This window comes from Ranitomeya imitator, chromosome 7 (assembly GCF_032444005.1).
Source record: "Ranitomeya imitator isolate aRanImi1 chromosome 7, aRanImi1.pri, whole genome shotgun sequence".
NCBI lineage: Eukaryota > Metazoa > Chordata > Amphibia > Anura > Dendrobatidae > Ranitomeya > Ranitomeya imitator.
The window spans coordinates 116,700,900-116,722,279 of NC_091288.1; the positions used below are offsets into that span (position 1 = coordinate 116,700,900).

Below are 21,380 nucleotides of genomic sequence, written 5' to 3' on the forward strand. Positions count from 1 at the left end.
TGGCAAATGAACTTTAATGGGGATAAATGTAAGGTCATGCACTTGGGTAGAAGTAATAAGATGAATAACTATGTGCTTAATTCTAAAACTCTGGGCAAAACCGTCAATGAAAAAGACCTGGGTGTATGGGTGGATGACAAACTCATATTCAGTGGCCAGTGTCAGGCAGCTGCTACAAAGGCAAATAAAATAATGGGATGCATTAAAAGAGGCATAGATGCTCATGAGGAGAACATAATTTTACCTCTATACAAGTCACTAGTTCGACCACACTTAGAATACTGTGCACAGTTCTGGTCTCCGGTGTATAAGAAAAACATAGCTGAACTGGATCGGGTGCAGAGAAGAGTGACCAAGGATATTAGAGGACTGGGGGGTCTGCAATACCAAGACAGGTTATTACACTTGGGGCTATTTAGTTTGGAAAAACGAAGAATAAGGGGTGATCTTATTTTAATGTGTAAATGTATGAGGGGACAGTACAAAGACCTTTCTGATGATCTTTTTAATCATAGACCTGAGACTGGGACAAGGGGGCATCCTCTACGTCTGGAGGAAAGAAGGTTTAAGCAGAATAACAGATGAAGGTTCTTTACTGTAAGAGCAGTGAGACTATGGAACTCTCTGCCGTATAATGTTGCAATGAGTGATTCATGAATTAAGTTTAAGAGGGGACTGGATACCTTTCTGGAAAAGTATAATGTTACAGGGTATATATACTAGATTCCTTGATAGGGCGTTGATCCAGGGAACTAGTGTGATTGCCGTATGTGGAGTAGGGAAGGAATTTTTTTCCCCAAAGTGGAGGTTACTATTTGCCACATGGGTTTATAGGTTTTATTTGCCTTCCTCTGGATCAACACGTTAGGGCATGTTAGGTTAGGCTATGGGCTGAACTAGATGGACTTAAAGTCTTCCTTCAACCTTAGTAACTATGTTATGTTATAAGAACGCCCAGGATCCCCCTGGGCGACCTATAGTGGCTGGCAATGGGTGTATATGTGAGACAGTTGCAGATGCGGTCGATTATTTCCTGAAACCGATTGTTTCCACTCTTCCCTCCTTTTTTTTTTAATTTAAATAGATTTTTTTTAAGAATAAACATAAACATTACATTTTCATCCATCTTCCAATTTGTTACATACAAAGTTTCCCCATTTTCAAAACCCCCAACAATCCCAACAAACCCCAACCCCCCCATGACAGCTCCTCTCCAATGGAACTTCTATAACTAGCATTGATGACTCTATGAACCGCTTAACTCCCTTATGACCTCTTATTCGTCTAGCAGTTTTCACCATTCAAAGGCCCTCAGCCTCCCATTTCCTTACCTACTCATCCCAGCTCGAGCCACGGAGACCACATTTTGTCAAATGTTTCTATTTTCCCGCGTCTCTTGTTACTTCTTACAAAGTAAGTGGCACAACGTAGCTGGCAGATATATGACCAACAGAACTGATGTATAACAACCGTTATATGTTACTGTAAAACAAGGTAGAAGGTGTATATAAACTTGTTGGCAATTTAAATCTCACTTTTTTTGGGGGGGAGACTGAGGAAAAAAACAGGCCCTGTGCATTACACTACACAATGTAAGTGGCACAACGTGGCTGGCAGATATACGACAAACAGAACTGACATATAGAAACTTGTTGTCAATTTAAATCTCAATTTTTGGGGGAGGGGCTGCAGCACAAAAAACATCCTGTGTATTACACTATACAATGTAAGTGGCACAATGTGGCTGGCAGATATACGACCAACAGAATTGACGTATAGAAATTTTTCAATTTAAATCTCACTTTTCTGGGGGGGAGACTGAAGCAAAAAACAGGCCCTGTGTATTACACTACACAATGTAAGTGGCACAACGTGGCTGGCAGATATACGACAAACAGAACTGACGTATAGAAACTTGTTGTCAATTTAAATCTCACTTTTTTGGGGGGAGACTGCAACAAAAAATAGACCCTGTGTATTACACTATACAAGTGCATTTGAACAGCAAGGTTGATTGCTGTTGAGGGGAACTAGAAAAAAGAAAAAAAAATCTATAAATCTTCAGCATAGCGAGTGTGAGCGAGCGGAGTGTGATCTGAGTGTAAGTGTGAACGGCGGTTAGTGTGACTTGTGATTCAGTGACTTTGGAGTCAGGGAGTTTCCAAGGGAGGAATTACTGAATTGCTGTCTGTTTTGTATTAATACTTTGTATTTATTTATTTATTTATTTTTTTATTATTTAACTTTTCTGTCTGGTGCAATCCCCATTAGGAAATGTGCTCCACTCTTGTTAATGCCATCCAGTGCACCTCTTCCCACATGTATGCAGTCCTTGAGCAGCCGATCGAGGGTGCATACTGCTGTGCGAGATGTGAGCACGTTGTGCATTTGGAAACCCAGATTCTGACTCTAAATGTGCAGCTGGCAACACTGCGATCCATTGACAATATGGAGAGGAGTCTGATCACGGAGCAGACGCTCAATGGGACAGAAGAGGGGGGGATGGTGGGATGGAGCTGCAGGATGGTGAAGTTGCAAGCTGGGTGACAGTTAGGAAGCGGGGTAGAGGGAAGAGTGCCAGGGAGGCTAGTCCTGATCTGGAACACCCCAATAAGTTTGCTAAGTTGGCAGATGAGGGGGGTGCCAGTACAGGGGTAGCACTGCTGCAGCCAGGCATGTCCTCTGAAAGCCGGAGTGACTGCTCCAGTAAGGAGGGAAATAGGAGAGCAGGGCAGGCCAGACAGGTGCTGGTAGTGGGAGACTCAATTATTAGGGGAACAGATAGGGAAATCTGTCACAAAGACAGGGATCGTCGAACGGTGTGCTGCCTACCTGGCACTCGAGTCCGACACATCGCTGATCGGGTGGACAGATTACTGGGAGGGGCTGGTGAGGACCCAGCGGTCATTGTGCACATAGGCACAAATGACAAAGTTAGAGGTAGGTGGAAGGTCCTTAAAGATGATTTCAGGGAATTAGGCTGCAAGCTGAAAGCAAGGACCTCCAACGTGGTATTCTCCGAAATACTTCCTGTACCACGTGCCACGACAGAGAGGCAACGGGAGATTAGGGAGGTTAATAAGTGGCTCAAGAATTGGTGTAGGAAGGAGGGGTTTGGGTTCCTGCAGAACTGGGCCGACTTCTCAGTTGGCTACAGGCTCTATGCTAGGGATGGACTGCACCTCAATGGGGAAGGTGCAGCTGTGCTGGGGGAGAAAATGGCTAGAAGGTTGGAGGAGTGTTTAAACTAGGAATTGGGGGGAGGGTATTCAATTTATAGGAGGGGAAGATAGTGCAGACAGAGACCTGGGCACAAATAAGGAAGTTGGGGGTGGCGGTGGCATGGGGGGTGGGGTTAGAACAGTTAATAATTTAAGAAAGAGTAGAGGTACAGAAAGGAACATCAAGTGCATGTATACTAATGCCAGAAGCCTCGCCAACAAAATGGACGAATTAGAACTAATGTTGTTGGAGCATAATTATGACATGGTGGGGATATCTGAAACGTGGCTGGATGAGAGCCATGACTGGACTGTTAACTTGCAGGGCTATAGTCTGTTCAGAAATGACCGTACAGATAAGCGAGGGGGAGGGGTGTGTCTATATGTAAAATCGTCCTTAAATCCCATCCTGCGTGATAATATAGGTGAATTTAATGAAAATGTAGAATCCCTGTGGGTGGAGATAAGGGGAGGGGGAAAAAATAATAAATTACTGATAGGGGTTTGTTATAAATCTCCAAAAATAATGGAAGCAATGGAGAATATCCTCGTAAAGCAAATAGATGAAGCTGCGACTCAAGGAGAAGTCATTATTATGGGGGACTTCAACTACCCTGAAATAGATTGGGGAACAGAAACCTGCAGTAAGGGTTAGGGGTGTGTTGGAGGTAGAATTGAGGGGTTTCCACTGTTTAGGCACTTCAGGGGGTCTCCAAACGCAACATGGCGCCACCATTGATTCCAGCCAATCTTGTATTCAAAAATTCAAATGGTGCTCCCTCACTTCCGAACCCCGACGTGTGCCCAAACAGTGGTTTACCCCCACATATGGGGTACCAGCATACTCAGGACAAACTGCGCAACAATTACTGGGGTCCAATTTCTCCTGTTACCCTTGAGAAAATAAAAAATTGCTTGCTAAAACATCATTTTTGAGGAAAGAAAAATGATTTTTTATTTTCACGGCTCTGCGTTGTAAACGTCTGTGAAGCACTTGGGGGTTGAAAGTGCTCACCACACATCTAGATAAGTTCCTTTGGGGGTCTAGTTTCCAAAATGGGGTCACTTGTGGGGGGTTTCTACTGTTTAGGCACACCAGGGGCTCTGCAAACGCAATGTGACGCCCGCAGACCATTCCATCAAAGTCTGCATTTCAAAAGTCACTACTTCCCTTCTGAGCCCCCACGTGTGCCCAAACAGTGGTTTACCCCCACACATGGGGTATCAGCGTACTCAGGAGAAACTGGACAACAACTTTTGTGGTCCAATTTCTCCTGTAACCCTTGGGAAAATAAAAAATTCTGGGCTAAAAAATTATTTTTGAGGAAAGAAAACGTATTTATTATTTTCACTGCTCTGTGTTATGAACTTCTGTGAAGCACTTGGGGGTTCAAAGTGCTCACCTCACATCTAGATAAGTTCCTTTCGGGGTCTAGTTTCCAAAATGGGGACACTTGTGGGGGGTTTCTACTGTTTAGCCACATCAGGGGCTCTGCAAACGCAACGTGATGCCCACAGAGCATTCCATCAAAGTCTGCATTTCAAAACGTCACTACTTCACTTCCGAGCCCCAGCATGTGCCTAAACAGTGGTTTACCCCCACATATGGGGTATCAGCGTACTCAGGAGAAACTGGACAACAACTTTTGGGGTCAAATTTCTCCTGTTACCCTTGGGAAAATAAAAAATTGCGGGCTAAAATTCATTTTTGAGAAAATAATTTTTTTTTTTTATTTTCATGGCTCTGCGTTATAAACTTCTGTGAAGCACCTGGGGGTTTAAAGTGCTCAGTATGCATCTAGATAAGTTCCTTGGGGGGTCTAGTTTCCAAAATGGGGTCACTTGTGGGGGAGCTCCATTGCATAGGCACACAGGGGCTCTCCAAACGCGACATGGTGTCCGCTAACGATGGAGATAATTTTTCATTCAAAAAGTCAAATGGCGCTCCTTCCCTTCCGAGCCTTACCATGTGCCCAAACAGTGGTTTACCCCCACATGTGAAGTATCGGTGTACTCAGGAGAAATTGCCAAACAAATTTTAGGATCCATTTTATCCTGTTGTCCATGTGAAAATGAAAAAATTGAGGCTAAAAGAATTTTTTTGTGAAAAAAAAGTACTTTTTCATTTTTACGGATCAATTTGTGAAGCACCTGGGGGTTTAAAAGGCTCACTATGCATCTAGATAAGTTCCTTGGGGCGTCTAGTTTCCAAAATGGGGTCACTTGTGGGGGAGCTCCAATTTTTAGGCACACGGGGGCTCTCCAAATGTGACATGGTGTCCGCTAAAGAGTGCAGCCAATTTTTCATTCAAAAAGTCAAATGGCGCTCCTTCCCTTCCAAGCCCTGCCGTGCGCCCAAACAGTGGTTTACCCCCACATATGAGGTATCAGCATACTCAGGACAAATTGGACAACAACATACATGGTTCAGTTTCTCCTTTTACCATTGGGAAAATAAAAAAATTGTTGCTGAAAAATCATTTTTGTGACTAAAAACTTAAATGTTCATTTTTTCCTTCCATATTGCTTCTGCTGCTGTGAAGCACCTGAAGGGTTAATAAACTTCTTGAATGTGGTTTTGTGCACCTTGAGGGGTGCTGTTTTTAGAATGGTGTCACTTTTGGGTATTTTCAGCCATATAGACCCCTCAAACTGACTTCAAATGTGAGGTGGTCCCTAAAAAAAATGGTTTTGTAAATTTCGTTGTAAAAATGAGAAATCGCTGGTCAAATTTTAACCCTTATAACTTCCTAGCAAAAAAAAATTTTGTTTCCAAAATTGTGCTGATGTAAAGTAGACGTGTGGGAAATGTTATTTATTAACTATTTTGTGTCACATAACTCTCTGGTTTAACAGAATAAAAATTCAAAATGTGAAAATTGCGAAATTTTCAAAATTTTCGCCAAATTTCTGTTTTTATCACAAATAAACACAGAATTTATTGACCTAAATTTACCACTAACATGAAGCCCAATATGTCACGAAAAAACAATCTCAGAACCGCTAGGATCCATTGAAGCGTTCCTGAGTTATTACCTCATGAAAGGACAATGGTCAGAATTGCAAAAAACGGCAAGGTCTTTAAGGTCAAAATAGGCTGGGTCATGAAGAGGTTAAAAATAGTCTGGGTGAAATGGTGGATGAGGATGAGGAAAAAGCCAATATGCTAAATGACTTTTTTTCATCAGTATTTACTAAGAAAATCCCATGGCAGACAAAATGACTAGTGATAAAAATTCCCCATTAAATGTCACCTGCTTAACCCAGCAGGAAGTGCGGCGGCGTCTAAAAATCACTAAAATTGACAAATCTCCGGGCCCGGATGGGATACACCCTCGAGTACTGCAGGAATTAAGTACAGTCATTGATAGACCATTATTTTTAATCTTTAAAGACTCCATAATAACAGGGTCTGTACCACAGGACTGGCGTATAGCAAATGTGGTGCCAATATTCAAAAAGGGAACAAAAACTGAACTCGGAAACTATAGGCCAGTAAGCTTAACCTCTACTGTGGGTAAAATCCTGTAGGGAATTCTAAGGGATGCTATACTGGAGTATCTGAAGAGGAATAACCTCATGACCCAGTATCAGCACGGGTTTACTAGGGACCGTTCATGTCAGACTAATTTGATCAGTTTCTATGAAGAGGTAAGTTCCGGATTGGACCAAGGGAACCCAGTGGATGTAGTGTATATGGACTTTTCAAAAGCTTTTGATACGGTGCCACACAAAAGGTTGATACATAAAATGAGAATAATGGGGATAGGGGAAAATATGTGTAAGTGGGTTGAGAGCTGGCTCAGGAATAGGAAACAAAGGGTGGTTATTAATGGAGCACACTCGGACTGGGTAGCGGTTAGCAGTGGGGTACCACAGGGGTCAGTATTGGGCCCTCTTCTTTTTAACATATTTATTAATGACCTTGTAGGGGGCATTCAGAGTAGAATTTCAATATTTGCAGATGACACTAAACTCTGCAGGGTAATCAATACAGAGGAGGACAATTTTATATTACAGGATGATTTATGTAAACTAGAAGCTTGGGCTGATAAATGGCAAATGAGCTTTAATGGGGATAAATGTAAGGTCATGCACTTGGGTAGAAGTACCGTAATAAGATGTATAATTATGTGCTTAATTCTAAAACTCTGGGCAAAACCGTCAATGAAAAAGACCTGGGTGTATGGGTGGATGACAAACTCATATTTAGTGGCCAGTGTCAGGCAGCTGCTACAAAGGCAAATAAAATAATGGGATGCATTAAAAGAGGCATAGATGCTCATGAGGAGAACATAATTTTACCTTTATACAAGTCACTTGTTCGACCACACTTAGAATACTGTGCACAGTTCTGGTCTCCGGTGTATAAGAAAGACATAGCTGAACTAGAGCGGGTGCAGAGAAGAGCGACCAAGGTTATTAGAGGACTGGGGGATCTGCAATACCAAGATAGGTTATTACACTTGGGGCTATTTAGTTTGGAAAAACGAAGACTAAGGGGTGATCTTATGTTAATGTATAAATATATGAGGGGACAGTACAAAGACCTTTCTGATGATCTGTTTAATCATAGACCTGAAACAGGGACAAGGGGGCATCCTCTACGTTTGGAGGAAAAAAGGTTTAAGCATAATAACAGACGTGGATTCTTTACTGTAAGAGCAGTGAGACTATGGAACTCTCTGCCGTATGAAGTTGTAATGAGTGATTCATTACTTAAATTTAAGAGGGGACTGGATACATTTCTGGAAAAGTATAATGTTACAGGATATATACTAGATTCCTTGATAGGGCGTTGATCCAGGGAACTAGTCTGATTGCCGTATGTAGAGTCGGGAAGGAATTTTTTTTCCCAAGGTGGAGCTTGCTCTTTGGCACATGGGGTTTTTTTTTGCCTTCCTCTGGATCAACATGTTAGTGCATGTTAGGTTGGGCTATGGGTTGAACTAGATGGACTTAAAGTCTTCCTTCAACCTTAATAACTATGTAACTATGTAACGTGGCTGGCAGATATATGACAAACAGAACTGACGTATAGAAGCTTGTTGGCAATTTAAATCTCACATTTTTGGGGGGAGACTGTGGAAAAAACTGGCCCTGTGTATTACACTACACAATGTAAGTGGCACAACGTGGCTGGCAGATATACGACAAACAGAACTGACGTATAGAAACTTGTTGTCAATTTAAATCTCACTTTTTTGGGGGGGAGACTGCAGCAAAAAACAGATCCTGTGTATTACACTACACAATGTAAGTGGCACAATGTGGCTGGCAGATATACGACCAACAGAACTGACGTATAGAAACTTTTCAATTTAAATCTCACTTTTCTGGTGGGGAGACTGCGGAAAAAAACAGGCCCTGTGTATTACACTACACAATGTAAGTGTCACAACGTGGCTGGCAGATATACGACAAACAGAACTGACATATAGAAACTTGTTGTCGATTTAAATCTCACTTTTTTGGGGGGGAGACTCCAGCAAAAAACAGGCACTGTGTATTACACTACACAATGTAAGTGGCACAACGTGGCTGTCAGATATATAAAAAAATACAAGGGCTGTAGTACAATTTCAATCTCCCTACAATGATTAAAGGACAAGTATGGCAGCAATAAAAAGGACTGCTGCACAAAAAAGTGTGGACAAAGAAACAAGAGAACTCTGCAGGGAACAGCAACAGGATTTTTGCTTTTAAAAAAGCAGTTGGTTTGCACAGTGGCGTACAAACAGCAATGCAGCTATCAGTGAGCCTTATAGGGCAGCCTAATAAGCTACAGCGCTGATGCCCAAAAAAAAAAACTCCACTGTCCCTGCAAACAAAAGGTGGTGTTGGACAGTGGAAATTGCTACAGCACAAGCAGTTTCGGGGTTAATCTTCCCTCCCTAACTATATCCCTTCTTCTGATGAAGCTGCAGCAACCTCTCCCTATGCTAAGATCGGGAGAAGTAAGATGGCGGTCGGCATGCACGCCCCATTATAGCCCCTGTGACACCGCAGAAAGCAAGCCAATCACTGTAATGCCCTTCTTTAAGATGGTGGGGACCGAGACCTATGTCATCACGCTGCCCACACTCTGCGTCCGCCTTCATTGGATGAGAAATGGCGCTGAAAGCATCATACAAAACGTGACTTTGGCGCGAAGATCGTCGACCTCATGGCTGATCCAACACTAGGATCGGGTCGGGTTTCACGAAATCTGACTTTGTCAAAAGTCGGAGATTTTTGAAATTGTCTGATCCGTTTCGCTCAACCCTAGTTTACTAGGGACCGTTCCTGTCAGACTAATTTGATCAATTTCTATGAAGAGGTAAGTTCTGGACTGGACCAAGGGAACCCAGTGGACGTAGTGTATATGGATTTTTCAAAAGCTTTTGATACGGTGCCACACAAAAGGTTAATACATAAAATGAGAATTATAGGGATAGGGGAAAATATGTGTAAGTGGGTTAAGAGCTGGCTCAGGGATAGGAAACAAAGGGTGGTTATTAATGGAGCACACTCGGACTGGGTCGCGGTTCGCAGAGGGGTACCACAGGGGTCAGTATTTGGCCCTCTCCTTTTTAACATATTTTTAAATGACCTTGTAGGGGGCATTCAGAGCAGGATTTCAATATTTGCAGATGACACTAAACTCTGCAGGGTAATCAATACAGGAGGACAATTTTAAATTACAGGATGATTTATGTAAACTAGAAGCTTGGCTGATAAATGGCAAATGAACTTTAATGGGGATAAATGTAAGGTCATGCACTTGGGTAGAAGTAATAAGATGAATAACTATGTGCTTAATTCTAAAACTCTGGGCAAAACCGTCAATGAAAAAGACCTGGGTGTATGGGTGGATGACAAACTCATATTCAGTGGCCAGTGTCAGGCAGCTGCTACAAAGGCAAATAAAATAATGGGATGCATTAAAAGAGGCATAGATGCTCATGAGGAGAACATAATTTTACCTCTATACAAGTCACTAGTTCGACCACACTTAGAATACTGTGCACAGTTCTGGTCTCCGGTGTATAAGAAAAACATAGCTGAACTGGATCGGGTGCAGAGAAGAGTGACCAAGGATATTAGAGGACTGGGGGGTCTGCAATACCAAGACAGGTTATTACACTTGGGGCTATTTAGTTTGGAAAAACGAAGAATAAGGGGTGATCTTATTTTAATGTGTAAATGTATGAGGGGACAGTACAAAGACCTTTCTGATGATCTTTTTAATCATAGACCTGAGACTGGGACAAGGGGGCATCCTCTACGTCTGGAGGAAAGAAGGTTTAAGCAGAATAACAGATGAAGGTTCTTTACTGTAAGAGCAGTGAGACTATGGAACTCTCTGCCGTATAATGTTGCAATGAGTGATTCATGAATTAAGTTTAAGAGGGGACTGGATACCTTTCTGGAAAAGTATAATGTTACAGGGTATATATACTAGATTCCTTGATAGGGCGTTGATCCAGGGAACTAGTGTGATTGCCGTATGTGGAGTAGGGAAGGAATTTTTTTCCCCAAAGTGGAGGTTACTATTTGCCACATGGGTTTATAGGTTTTATTTGCCTTCCTCTGGATCAACACGTTAGGGCATGTTAGGTTAGGCTATGGGCTGAACTAGATGGACTTAAAGTCTTCCTTCAACCTTAGTAACTATGTTATGTTATAAGAACGCCCAGGATCCCCCTGGGCGACCTATAGTGGCTGGCAATGGGTGTATATGTGAGACAGTTGCAGATGCGGTCGATTATTTCCTGAAACCGATTGTTTCCACTCTTCCCTCCTTTTTTTTTTAATTTAAATAGATTTTTTTTAAGAATAAACATAAACATTACATTTTCATCCATCTTCCAATTTGTTACATACAAAGTTTCCCCATTTTCAAAACCCCCAACAATCCCAACAAACCCCAACCCCCCCATGACAGCTCCTCTCCAATGGAACTTCTATAACTAGCATTGATGACTCTATGAACCGCTTAACTCCCTTATGACCTCTTATTCGTCTAGCAGTTTTCACCATTCAAAGGCCCTCAGCCTCCCATTTCCTTACCTACTCATCCCAGCTCGAGCCACGGAGACCACATTTTGTCAAATGTTTCTATTTTCCCGCGTCTCTTGTTAACCCCCTTTTCCAGTTTGAGACCATGTTTTACATATTGCAGGAATTCACCCCTTGCAGGCGGTTCTTCCTTGACCCAGTTCCGTGCTATCACTTTTCGAGCCATATATAATAGCCTAGCAATTGCTATCTTCCAGGTGTTATCCACTCTAATTTCATCCACATATCCCAATAAGCACACTATCGGATCTCTCGGCACCCTACATCTATACGCACCTTCCACACGACTCAGAACTACCAGCCAAAAAGCAGCCTGTCTTGGACACGTCCACATCATGTGATATATTCCTGCATTCTCAGTCCCACATCTCGGTCACTCAGAGTCAGCACGCAACCCCGCTCTATGCAAAACTTCCGGAGATTTATAGACCCTGTGCAAGATGTACAGCTGCGATAGTCTATACGGCTCACTTAGTGACATTCGTGGAACCCACTCCATTACCGACTCCCAGGTTTCATTCTCCATTGGGCCTAAATCTCTCTCCCACTTAGCTCTCGCTTTTAGAGGAAAATCCAACAAATATGTATGCAATAGGTCTTTATACAGGGTGGAAATGACTGCCCTTGTAGTCCCATCACCACACACATATTCCAAAACTATGTCTTCTTGGATCCTAATGCCATCGCCCCTGTTTTGAGCTCCAAAAGCGTGCCTCATCTGAGCATACTGATACTCCCCAGAAGGTCTCAGTCCAAACTCCCCCTGTAGCTGGGAAAAGGATTTTAACACTCGTTGTTGAACTATCTGACTAACATAACAGATTCCCTTAGCCTGCCTTTTGTCAGCACCCCCAGAGCCGCAAACTCCACTAAATTATTATTAAACCATATCGGCGTGAATTTAGTCAATCCCGTAACCTCCCAAATCTGCCGAAATCTGATCCATAACTTACGTATCAGAAACATAGTTGGATACAATTTCCCCAAAGCTCCTAAAGAGCCGTCCTCCAAACACTGCACCGCCGGGCGTCGGTTTGTCATCCCCTCCATCAAGTGTTGTACCGCACTGGAGGACACCTCCCGCGCCCAGCCCTTCAAATGCTGACTTTGGGCTGCAAGAAAGTATAACTCAGGGTTGGGCAAAGCCAAACCCCCATCTTCCTTGGGTCGCTGAAGCGTCTCCAGGCTAATACGTGGGTATTGCCGCCCCCATATCAAGCTTCTAAAAAGAGCATTAATCTGACGAAATTTCCCCCGTGGGATCCAAGGCGCGTTATGAAGGACGTAAAGTATTTTGGGCATCAGCACCATTTTAATAAGATTAACCCTACCTACGACCGATAAGTGTAACTTATTCCACGCATCCACTTTTGCCTTAAGCACGCCCATGAGAGGAGTCAAATTCCTATATAAAAACTCCGTAACTGGCACCGAGATCCATATTCCAAGGTATTAAAAATGGGATGCCACCTTAAGCCGCCCCTCTCCCAGTGGCTCACTCCCACTCTCTCCCACACCATCTACCTTAAACAGGACTGATTTATCCCAATTTATCTTCAGCTCCGACAAGGAACCAAATCTCTCAATGATCTCGATGGCCCCTCTCAAGGAGTCATCCGGGTCAGCCAGGAATAGCAAAATGCGCATACAACGCTATCTTTTCCTCAACACTCCCATATCTAAACCCAGGGACCCCATCAGACTGTTGAATATTAGCATCCAGGGGCTCCACAGCCAGAGCAAACAGAAAGTGGACATCCCTGTCTCGTGCCTCTTGCCAACTTTATAGGCTGAGAAAGTTCCCCGTTTACTCTGATTCTAGCCGTCGGCAATGAATATAGCAGTTGAATCCAAGACACAAACTGCGGTCCAATACCCATACACTTCAACACCTGCCAGAGATATCCCCACTCCACACTGTCAAATGCCTTATGGGCATCCAAGGACGCAATAACCCTCTGGCCACAGTTGTTAGACTTCAGCTGCAGATTCATATACAGCCTCCGCAGGTTAACCGCTGTAGATCTATCAGGCATAAAGCCAGACTGATCCGGATGCACAAGGTTATTAATGACACTAGACAGATGGGAAGCTAACACCCTGGCCAAAAGCTTAACAGAGAGATTGGGCGATATGACTCAGGTTTCCCCAAATCATTATCCTCCTTCGGAATAACCACTATAATGGCCTCCCTCATAGATGCCGGGGGGCACCCCTGACACCTAGCTTCCTCCAGTACCAACTTTAATCTGGGAATCAACACCTACCCCAAGCTTTTATAAATCTCAGCTGGCAACCCATCAACTTCAGGCGCCTTCCCATTGGCCATGGACTTCAGCACCTGACTCAGTTCCTCCTCCGTGATAGGGGCTTCCAAGCTCACCCTATCCACCTCACTCAATTTCGGCAGCCCCAGACTCTCCAAGAACGTCTCTTTATCTCCGGCTGACCCATCAACCCTGGAGGAATATAAGTCCGCGTAGAAGTCAGCGAAAACCTTTATAATCTCAGATGTTTCAGATATCCTGCTTCCACTAACAGATGCTAACGAGTGGACATATGAGGTACTTCGCTGAGCAGAGGCCACCACTGATAGCATGTGTCCCACTGTTTCTCCCTCCTGAAAATAAGTCACCCTTTGAAACTCCCGCTTTCTTTCAGCTTTTCCCAGCAGAATCTTCTCCATATGAGTTTGCGCTGTTCTCAACCTTTTCCCAGCCTCGGAAGTTCCCAATACTATCATCTCGTCTTCTGCAGCCCTCAACTCATCCACCGCCACCCTCTCTGCCTCTCTCGTTTTCCGCTTACACCTACTAATATCTCTAAATAGTAGCCCTCTCAGGTACGCCTTCATTGCATCCCAAACAGTTAGAGCATCTGTACTCCCATCATTTAAAACAAAGAATTCCGCCACCTCCTTTCCTATACATTCCAAGTCAATACTATGTAACCAGTTAGGATGGATCTTCCATTCCCTCCTGTTTGCGGCCTGTGTCCCCAACAATTTAAACTCCACCTCAATTGGACTGTGATCCAAAAGGGCCCTCGGCAGATAACGCACCTCCCTCACCATTGTGTCTAACAGACGATTACCCAGCGCCATGTCAATTCTGGACAACGTAGCATGAGCCGGTGAATAACACAAATACCCTCTCTCCCCAACATGTCTAACTCTCCATAGGTCAATCATACCTATTTCACGAACATAGGTACCAAATGTTGTAGTGTGCCCCCCGACCTGTTCTGGGTGTTCTTATTTTTATCCCCAAAATAATAATAATAATAATAATAATAATTTTTATTTATATAGCGCCAACATATTCCGCAGCGCTTTACAAATTATAGAGGGGACTTGTACAGACAATAGACATTACAGCATAACAGAAATACAGTTCAAAACAGATACCAGGAGGAGTGAGGGCCCTGCTCGCAAGCTTACAAACTATGGGGAAAAGGGGAGACACGAGAGGTGGATGGTAACAATTGCTTTAGTTATTCGGACCAGCTATAGTGTAAGGCTCAGGTGTTCATGTAAAGCTGCATGAACCAGTATGTAGCAGTACAGACACAGAGGGCTAATACTGCATAAAGTGTATGAGAACATGATGCGAGGAACCTTTTTTTTTTATTATTATTATAAATAGGCCACACAGGGATCGTTAGGTTAATGCATTGAGGCGGTAGGCCAGTCTGAACAAATGAGTTTTTAGGGCACGCTTAAAACTGTGGGGATCATCACAAATCATCACAAATATTATTCAAGTCCCCAATAATTAATAGTGGTAGCGGTCCCCATCGTTCCACCCCCTCCAACACCTCTTTAATCTTCCTGCTTGAATATGGAGGTGGAATATACATTGCCGCAACGCATATCCTCACTCCATATAATATACACTGTATCACCACATACTGACCATCCACATCCACACATACCTTCACCCCTTCATACTGCACTCCCACCGGCACCAATACTGACACACCCCTTGAGTACGTTGAAAAGGTAGAATGATACCCCTTCTGAATCCATCGTCTATTTAGTACGTCCACCATCTCCCGTACCAAGTGCGTCTCCAGCAGACATATCATAGAAGCCCATTGATCCCTTGCATACTGCAAACTCGCCACTCGCCTAGACTTCTCCGCCAGACCTCTCACATTCCAACTCAGTATCTTAAAGCGGCCCCCTATTATGTGACTCATCATCTTTAGTTATGTCATTACTCCCGGTCCTGAGCTGTCTAACTTCCCTCACCACCCCTACCCAAACCCCCCCTCCCCCCTATCCTCCCAATACTATACATTCTGCCTCTTATCAAGAGTGGGGCACCATCGCCCATTGCGAACACTCTTGTTAACATAACCTTCTCCATCCGCCTCCCGCTACCGTTTATAACAAAATTCGGTGCAATTCTTAAAAGAATAAAATATTCCAACTTGTATTAAATTGCAAATGCAAGGAAACTAAATAAACTTTTAGAACGCCACCAACCCTTCCTCTCCCGTAACCAGCTGCCATTTCAGCACTCCCAGGCCATTTACTGAGTAATGCCCAGCTCCACCCTCAAACCTTCATATCCCCATAACCAATATACTGTCAATCACCAATCTCTTTTCCTTTGACAGTGAAATGTCCCCCGTCCAGACCACCCCATATTTTCAATCTCCTTTTCCTTTAAGCCTTTTAGCATTGAGATCAATCCACTGGGCAGCGTCCTCCGGCGTCTGGAAAAAATGAATCTTATCAAACGCGACCACTCTTAGTCGTGCCGGAAACATCATGGAGTATTGCACTCCCAGTTCCCTCAGCCGTCTCTTGATACCCGTGAACATCATCCGTTATTTCTGGACCAGGGCGGAGTAGTCAGGGTAAATAGCAATTCTTTGACCTCCAATTGTCAAATCCGTCATATCTCTAGCCTTCCTCAGGATAATGTCTCTGTCTCTGTAATTTAGAATTTTGGCAAGCATGGTACGGGGATTCGCTCCAGCGACAGGTGGTTTCGGTGGGACCCTGTGGGCTCTCTCTACCGCAAATACTTTTGTCAGTGCTGCGTCACCAAAGGTCTCCAACAGCCAGCTTTCAATATACTCAGTGGGATTTCTCCCCTCAGTTTATTCCGGGATACCCACTATACGTATGTTATTTCTTCTGGACTTATTCTCCAGATCCTCATTTTTTGCAGCTAGCTCCGATATTGCTTGAGCAAACTTCTTCTCCGCCCTTTGCAGCTGCACTATATGATCTTTCGCAGTGCTCACTCTCTCCTCTACAACCCCCACACGTTTGTCAATCTTCTGCAGAGCTGCATTTATCTGGGCTGTGTCACCCTTGACCTCCTGTATCTGCTGGGTCACGGACTGTTTGCATGAGGACACCAGCGCGAAAACGTCTCTGAGGGCGGGCTCTGCTCCTGGCACCATGTCTTCAGATCCCCCTACTACCACCGCCATACTGCTATCCCTGCTCCCCTGCTGTACCTCTTGCTCTTCTGCTGGGCTCTCCTCCTCCTCCTCGGTGTCAGCTCCGGCTTCCTCCTCTGCGGCCTCCACTCTAGCAAACTGCTGGAGCTTTGCAGCCACCGCCATGCGTTTCTGACATGCAGCGTTCTCCTTATCCGCCTTCTCCCTGGCGTCGGCGCCATCTTGGCCGGTCCCTGCATCACCGGCTCCGGCGTCTTTGTGCCTCCTCCTGGTCATAATTACTGACCCAGGGGCTGCCGCTGTACACCGCCGCGCTCACGGGACTCTCCAGCTGCCGGTAAGCACCGCAAAACACCGCTCAGCGGCGGTTTATCAGGATTTCAATAATATCAGCAGCGGGAGCGCTCTGCCGCACGTCCGCTCACATGGACATTCAGGCCACGCCCCCCACTCTTCCCTCCTTTATTAGAGATACCACTCAAGACCTGCAGCGTATTGACCAGCCACAATTAGAGGAAAATCAAATCCTGGTTACAGCTCACACTGAAGCCCTCTACACCTCTATCAGGCATAGTGACGGGTTGGCAGCTACAGCATGGTTTCTACGTTCTATTAATGTTGAAAGCCGGCTGGCAGATCTCATTTTTACCTTATTGGAATTTGTCTTGAAGCACAATATCTTCATCTTTGATAATAACATCTACCTCCAACTCCAAGGTATGGCTATGGGGGCCTCTTGTGCCCCCTCATACGCCAATTTATTTTTGGGGGCTTGGGAGCGAGACATATTCCTAGGGGATAGTATTGTAGAGATGGGACAGGTCCAAAGTTGGATGAAATATATTGATGATGTGATGTTTGTCTGGGAGGGTACAGAAGAAGGTTTAGAAACATTAATGAGGAAGCTGAATGATAACAAAATTAATGTGAGACTCACCTTTAAATCGAGCATGAGTTTGGAGTTCCTTGACATTTGGTTGGAAACTGCAATGGATGGATCCATACATACGGACGTATTCAGGAAGCCAACGGCGACTAATTCTTATCTGCATGCTGACTCTTCACACCCGGGCAGCACGATTCGAGGAATCCCTATAGGTCAGTTCCTACGTGTCAAACGAATATGTTCAGATGATACTATGTTTGAGAGACAATGTGAGGAACTGACTAGGAGATTTGAAGATAGGGGTTATAGTCAGAGGAAGATTAGGAGAAGATACAGAAGAGCCATGGTCACTACTAGAAATTAATTACTGTATAGTAATAGAGTCAAGAACAAGGGGGATAACAAACAGGTTAGCTTCATATCCACCTTTAATGGACAACGGAACTTGAAGGATTTGATCAAGCGACACTGGAATGTCCTATTAACGGACCCAATTCTGAAGCAAGTATTACCACTGTCTCCACAGTGTGTGGCTCGGCGTTCTGACAACGTCAAGGATTTATTGGTGCATAGTCACTATGATCCTAGACGGTCTTCCAGCAGTAGACAGCTATCCCCGGGTTTTTTTCCTTGTGGGTTGTGTAAAGCTAGTTTAAATTTGGACAATCAAAGAAATTTCGTAATGCTGATGGTACACGATTATATGACATCCGTAAGCACCTCACATGTACCTCCAAAGGAATAATACACCATGCCACCAGCCCTTGTGGGAAAATCTATGTTAGCCTCAACACCAGAGAATTGAAACTTAAGGTAAGAGAACACATGCTGGATATTGAAAAGGCTTCAACTATTGAGAATGACACCCTTTTGAAAACATTACCACGGCATTTTAAGAAATATCACAAATGCAATTCTCGGGGTCTTCGGATTAAAGCCATTGATCAACTGGATCTGGGGCCAGAGGTGTTGATATCAGCAAAGCCTTGGCACAATTGGAGTGTCACTGGATTTATCGTCTAGGTACTATGAGACCGTCAGGGTTAAATGAAAGCATGGGCTTTTCTGCATTTTTGTGATTGGCGTCTTTTAGGGGGTTGAGGGGTATTATTATGTTATTGATTCATTTCTGGGTGTATCATGTATTTTTTATTGCATCTTCTAATTGTTTATTTCTGTGTTTTAGAATATGAGTGGTCTGCCTGTATATCGTTTTTTTCATGTATATGAATTTTGTGTCCTATTTATCGGAGGAGATGTACAGTGGCTTCAGTGATTTTTGGAAAGAAGAAAAGAGCAAGAAGAATTTTGATAATTATTGGTTAATATTTGGCGTATTTTGTCTTGGGGAGGATGTATATAGGTTGCAAAGTTTTTGTGGGGGAGGTATTTTAGATTCTAAATGTATGTATATTCACTTATTTATTGATTTCACAGTAGTCAATATTGCAATTTGTGACTGGGTATTTTTTCACATTGCATTATTTATTAATTCTTTTTGTCTATTTAGCATAATATGATACACAATGTATAGTTTTAATTATTCATTAATTGAGCACTTTTGCACTTCTGCCATATAGAGAAACATATTTACATTCACATTAATTATATATATATATATAAATTATATATATACATATATATATATATATATATTCAATTAAGTTTTAATATGAAATAGTTTCTTTTCATATGTAATGAATGGGCACCTTATTTATTGATTTATTAATCAAGCACTTTTGCACTTTCGTTACATGGAGACATGTCTATATATTATATTTATTTAAGTTTAATATGCACATAATATGATATGGTCTCTTTTCATATGTAATAAATGGGCACATGTATTACAGTTGTTTTTTATTCATATACCTTCCTCACGGCTTATCTATCTTTTTCTATCATTTTCCCCTGAATTCTTCTTCCCTTTGCTGCCATTTGGTAAGTGCGCATGCGTTGTGATCCTGCCCTCAGTCGCATCCTGCGACACTCTCAAACTGACACGCATAGCTTCGGCTTGTGTGTCATTGAGCGTCAACAGGAAGCACGTCATGGCGGAGGGGGCGGAGTCACACGCAATGTGCCAGCATTACCGAAATGCTGTGCAAATCAACTCTCCTATATAAGCACGGTTGCCCCTCACCTCGGCATGACCCCAAAAGAAGCAGGAAGCGAAACGCGCGTTGGGGTGAGGGGACACCGTAAGCACAAGGTAACATACCCTCTCACTGCATTGTATGATATTTGGCTTCCACATTGGTCCACTCTGTGGGGTTGTTTCGGGTCGCATACCTTCATCAGCATTTTTGCCTATGTAAACAGAGGCCATTGTGCCGATTACGATTACCTCTTTATAGGTTAGTTATGCATTGTTTGGGCTGTATATGCTGACTATATTATATGACTACGTGATGTAATAACTGCCTTCTTGTGGACATTTCCATTTGGAATTGTGTCTAGATTGCTTTGATTCTCAGTGGAATTACTAACAAATAATTACTATTTATCACATTGTGTGTATAGGTACATTGTGTGTATAGGTACAGATATCTGTGTATGGTGGTGTCCCCTATGGTATTGTGTGCTTTTTTATCATGTTATTTTTTATATTTATTAATACACATGGGTTTTAACAATGATTTGGAATCTCTTCTTCTTCTCGCATATAACTATGTGGGATTAGTTGGTATACTTTTTTAAAATTAGACTAGTTCCATTGCAGGCCCTTTGCCCAAAATTCACCGGCCTATAACACTACTGAGCACGTTCACCCTGGTCATCTAGTGGCAGTTAAAGGACACATTGAGGAGACAAAGTTAAGAAGTAGGCCCAATGTAATGTAAAGCCCAATTCCCCAATGTGGGGTCCTGTTTTTACAAAATAAAATAGTGCTTTCACAGCCACGTGCCCAAAAATCACCGGCCTATAACAGTACACAGCACGTTCACCCTGGTCATCTAGTGGTTCTGGATGATGAGGATGAGCATAAGGAGGAGGAAAACAACAAACAGACCAAATGTGGAAGCATATACCCACGTGTGGTTGTGAAGAGGTGCATGAGAATACACCTCCCCAAAAGAGATAATGTATTTGAGGTTATGTTTCGCTGTTTTCACTTGGTGGTGTACAGAAGTCTTTCCCAATCCAGGCCTTGTTCATTTTTATAAGAGTCAGCCTGTCAGCATGCATGCATGCGCTTATTTGTTCCATCAGCGGCACTAAAATATGCTCTGACAGAATGCTAGCAGCATAGCAGGCCAGGACCTCCAAGGTGTAGAGAGCCAGTTCATGCCACGTGTCCAGCTTGGATACCCAATAATTAAAAGGCACAGAGGAATCACAGAGGATGTTTGTATGATCTGCAAGGTAGTCCCTCACCATCTTTCCAAACATTGCTCTTCTTGTGACAGCACCCCTTGCCTCTGTGCCGCCACGATGGGAGGGTCTGAGAAAACTATCCCAGAACTTGGCCATTGTTCCCCTGCCTAGCTGGATTGTACTTCTGTCTCTCTTGCTTGGACTCCTTGGTTGTACAACAAACCCTGACGTCTGCTGCCAGCATTCTCACATGGGAATTTTCTAAGTTATTCCTCTACAAGCGCCCAGTGGTACTGCAACATTTTAGTACACCTCTCTGCCTCAGTGTTAGGGGTCGAGTTCCCGCCTCTGCACAGGGGGAATCTCGGGCCATCTCCGCTGCGGTCTCCCATTCTTCTCTTGCTGCAGTGGAGCCTGCTCAGCGGAGACATCAGTCCCAGCGTCTTGCTCAGTTCCACTCTTGCAAGAACACT

At 43.5% G+C, this 21,380-nt stretch overlaps 1 protein-coding gene across 1 annotated transcript in view; it reads right to left on the bottom strand.

Moving 5' to 3' along the window:
• The window catches only part of TRPM2 (transient receptor potential cation channel subfamily M member 2), a 1,329,765-nt gene that overhangs the window by 181,148 nt on the left and 1,127,237 nt on the right, over positions 1-21,380 (bottom strand). The gene's annotated exons all lie outside the window — the stretch shown is intronic.